Below are 5131 nucleotides of genomic sequence, written 5' to 3' on the forward strand. Positions count from 1 at the left end.
ACTATTACGATGCAACACAGGCGACGTGGATTTCTTCCTATTTTTTTTTCCCTTTCCCCCTGACTTGTCCCGTGCTGCGTTCAAATGCTCATTCGAAGCTCCGATTTTACACCACCAATCATCACCACACGGTTCAACACGACCAGTCCCGTGATTTATAGGTTATCTTAGTGATTTAAAAAGACACAAACACAATCCCTACAAGTTTTATGCCGCACAGACAAGATTGTCCCCCACAAAACACCTCAAATCCAAATGTGATTCGCTAAAATGATGACTCGGTCGTGCATGTTTCACGCTGCGTGGAGGCGAAATGTGCAGCCCTTCATCTGAGAGGGAAGCAAACTACTCGATGCATCTAAGTGTTTTTATTATTATTATTATTTTTGCATCGTTTGTGCGCCTAAAAAGCCTGGCAGTTGCAGAATCTCCGGCGGTTCCTGAAGGCCCCCCTCCAACAGCTGAGTTGTTGACCAGATCACGTGATGACGTCACATCATGCTACCGACGTAAGATTATTTGCAAAGTGACTCAGTCCAGCGCTGGAGGCTGCTCATGCTGTCCAGCTAATGGGTTGTTTCTATTAATATTATTTTACAGAATGTACTAAAACAGTAAATGAGGAGGGGAAAAAAAATCAGAAATATAAATAATCTTCTACCTTGAGGATCATTCCATCTCAAATCTTTTACATTTTAGGACAACTTCTGCTTGACCATCTCTGATTTGCCTGAATTGTTGTATTGCATAATATAGGGATATTTCTGAATATATTTAAGTTTTAAACTGACATATTAAATACTTTCTGAGATAATTAGTGTTTAAATGAAAATAAAAATCTAAAGACAGATATGACATAACATACAGTACATAAGTATAATTACACCCCCCCACCCCACCCCCAAAAAATTAAATTAAATCAAATTAAATTAAATATACACACACACATACATATGTATACATGCAGTCATCCTTAGAGTTATTCCTACCATCCCGTTAAAGAAGGAAAAAAACAACAGCTGTCACTGAAATAGGTTGAAATTGACAAAAGTAATAATGAATAAGAATTTAATGAAAATCATGACGTTGCTTTTGAATTGTGGTTCAACAGAAATATTAAAAGACAAACAAACAAGCAAACCAGCCTGATGGGACCCGTGAACTAACATTTAACCCTCTGAGCCAATCACTGCCATCAGGTGTTTCCTGTAACTCTCAGTCAGACTTGTGCACCTGTTGACAGGTATTCTGGACCACTGCTCATCAGCAAAGGGCTCTCATTTGTCCGGGACAGTTTTGTTTGTTTGTTTGTTGTTGTTTTTTTCAAAAGCAATGTCTTATTTCACTAAACTGAAACACAGACATGTACAAAGGTTTTGTTTAACCTTCACAAGAATGGTCACTAGCCAGAAACTAATATTCACGTTTTTGTTTTTTTAATTTTACTTGTGATTATGTTGATTAATTATTGCTATAACAATACTAGTTAAATCAATCCACTATTTCATGAAGAGAGATGGAAACTGCTGTGCAGCAGAAAGAGACCTTTTCCGTTTTGAACCTCTTTCGGTATGGAGAACTCTGTGTGGTATGTGTAGTTTAAGCATTTTTATATCGTGCTCATGTGCGTTTTTTTTTGGTTGTTGTTTTTTGTCTGTTAACAGTCTTGTCTGGACAACAAGTTGGACTGGACATGCAACACGGACTACCTGTACAAGAGGGACAGAGCAGGCTGTACTTCCTGAGGAGGCTTCGGTCGTTCAACATCTGCAGGAAACTCCTGAGGCTGTTCTACCAGTCAGCGGTTGCCAGCGTCCTTTTCTACGCCGTGGTGTGCTGGGGCAGCAGCACATCAAAAAGGAACTCAACCAGACTGGACAAAATAATCAGGCGGGCCAGCTCTGCAGTGGGCATGAAACTGGACTCCCTGGTGACAGTGGCAGAGAGGAGGACACTGAACAAACTGCTGGCCATCATGAACGATGCCAGCCACCCTCTGCACACTGTCATCATCGCTGACGAGTTGACATTCTGGGATAAATATAAGACACCAGACAATGAGGGTGGGATGAATTTAATGAGTGTGGCTGTGGGCTAGCATGTGCTGCCATGAGCTGTTCGGTGGCTTCTCCTCACGGCACTGGGTGACAACTCTAGTGAGGCCTACAAGATAAAGAAAGCAGTTTCAGGAACATGATTAAGTAATTGGACTTAATTGTAACTGAATGACCATAGAAGCGGGTATGTGGCATTGTTTTAAGTGTGAATGTGCAAATTGAAAAGCTTGTGACTATCAGCCAAAAGAGTCCCCATAGGCTGGAACACCTTTTTAAAGGTTCCGGGGCAAACCAAATGTAGATGAGGAGAGGGGAGATAGTAACTTCCGTAGGTGATAAAGTCATTGCATTGTTTGAAGGAGATGTTGGCAGCTGTTTTTATGAAATAAATATTTAGTCTTAATGTTTGTTATTAGAGATAAAAGTAGTGAAGTATTGTGTTTTTGTGTATTTCTTGTGTGTGATTATTTTAGGTTAACCCTGATGCTGGTAGACCTGAGGGGCTGATTAAGGGGCTGCCTATAAAAAGCTGGCAGTTGAGTGAGCGCAGAGAGGAGAGGGAAGGAGCGGCACAATTTATGCCACCAGCTAGTCGCCTTGCTTTGTTTTTTTTGTTATATGAGTGTCGGTGAATAAACACCCGGTTGGTTTGCACCTTATCTCACCTCAAGTCTCCTGCTTAATCCAGCCGCAAACGGTCGTCCAGAGGAGTCAGTTCAGCGACAGGCTGCTCCTCCCCAGGTGCAAAACCAACAGGACCAAAAACTCCTTTGTGCCCCGAGCCATCAAACTGTTCAACTCTGAGCTCAGGGGGAGGGGGAGGAGCAGCAGGCGAGGAGAGGTGAGGACATCGGGGTGAGACAGGGCATCATGCTCGATCATCGTTGGACTATGGGCAATATTTTGTCACTGTTACTGTTTCCATTATTATTGTTGTTTTTATTGTTATGACTACTTCAAATATTGCACTGTGCTGCGACTGTTATTGTGAAATGTATATACACACATATATTTATTTATATACCTATTTATTTATGTTATATATAATGATACACCTTTATATTTATGTACTCGACTATATTTACCTACAACTACACTGATTGTATCACGTTATATACATATGCATATTACTATTATTAGTAATATTATCATTATTATTTGCATTGCTATTATTACTGTTATTATTATTACTAGTATTACACCGTGCTGCTGTTCTAACAGTTTGTTTCCTTTTTTTCCTTGTTTATTGCTTTTTTTTTTTCTTGATTGATGTGTGCTACTGTCTTGCCTGTGTTGTGTTGTTGCTAGTACAACAATTTCCCTGAGGTACCCTAACAAAGGGATCAGNAACGTGAATGAACGGTACTGTTCCAGATCCGCGCTTCCAAACAGGAGATCGGAGGTTTGATTTTATTGTATTTGACTTCGGCCGACTCGTACCTGTAACTAGACGCCGCCGTAATGTCGCGCTTCTCCGCAGTGGCAGTGGACACAGCACACAGCGCTTAGATGCAGCAGCCTGAGCTCATCCAGACCCTTTGAGGCTGATTAAAGTCTCTTAACTACCACTGAGGGCACGTTCCTCTGTGGCTGCGGTCTCGTGCAGGTTCCTCTCCCTCACCTGGACAGACAGGTCATAGGGGGACACGTTCATTTTGGGATTTTCACGTGAGAAATAGGAGGTGCGGCGTGAGAGTGCGTGAACTGGCTGAAATGTGCATGTCTCGCAGTCAATGCGTGAGACTTAGTAGCTAGCCACCGTACCCCTTCAGCTACCTGGCCTACTTTAATCAGTTAGCTAGCTTCTGGTAGCTAGCAACCAGGCTACAAACACGTATCCATCTCTGGAGAGTAAAATAACCTGCTGTTTTATAACTTCACAACGCGCTAAAGCATTGTCATAACTCACATTTAGTCTATTTCAATATTAGCTTAAGCTAACTCACCTGGATCATGTCTGTTTAAATGTCTGCTTTTACTATTTATAAACATTTCTTTGATCCTGCGTTTAAATCATCAAATCAGGTGAGTGCACTGAAATGAATCTATATTTAATGTCAGCATAATTTCCCTTTTTATGAGGTCCTCTGCAATGAAACACATGAAATCACCCGAGTCCAGTGCCTCGTGTGCTCCAATCAGGGTTCGCTTGTTATACACATCTATCTATCTATCTATCTATCTATCTATCTATCTATCTATCTATCTATCTATCTGTCTATCTGTCTATCTATCTATTCAGTTATTTAGATAGGACAGTAAGACACTCCACATGGTATTTATACAGCTATTCAGTGTACTTACTACTATGATGAATATTTAGAATAACGACAGCATTTCTGATGTACAATACAGACAGACAGATGGTTTACATAATGTATTACAGNTTTTTTTTTCTTGATTGATGTGTGCTACTGTCTTGCCTGTGTTGTGTTGTTGCTAGTACAACAATTTCCCTGAGGTACCCTAACAAAGGGATCAGAAAAGTTATATCTAATCTAATCTAGTGCTTTCCAGGAAAAAACCTGAAACTTCATCTATGACCTCGGTATGGTCCCTTGTCGGAGTGATTAGATTTTGGGCAATACATGCATTGGTGACGCAACAGACGTCAAAGGTTTAATTTCCCAAAAACAGCTCAGTGTGACTGAAAATGCACAAAAAGACACGTTTAGTTTACTAGCTTAGGAAGACATTCAAGGCCTACAAACTGGTGATGAAACATATGACCTTGAGACAAAGGTCAAAGTCACACTGAAGGTCTTAAATCATCACACATTTTAAATTGACTATTACTTTGAAAAGGTGTCAGACAAACACACAGTTTCATATTAGTCAGATAGGAGTGATGTGACATTTGACCTTGGATGAACGCTCAAGGTCATAAATCTTAGGTGCTTAACCGTAGGCGTAAATTAAAGCAAAACACTTCTCCTCCATGCACAATATCTGTGACAGACAAAGCTCCATCCATCATCTATACACCACTTAATCCTCACTAGGGTCATGGGGGGCTGGAGTCTATCCCAGCTGACTCAGGGTGAAGGCAGGTTCACCTGGACAGGTAACCAGTC

This window comes from Stegastes partitus, unplaced genomic scaffold, assembly GCF_000690725.1.
Source record: "Stegastes partitus isolate 25-593 unplaced genomic scaffold, Stegastes_partitus-1.0.2 Scaffold1589, whole genome shotgun sequence".
NCBI classification, from domain to species: domain Eukaryota; kingdom Metazoa; phylum Chordata; class Actinopteri; family Pomacentridae; genus Stegastes; species Stegastes partitus.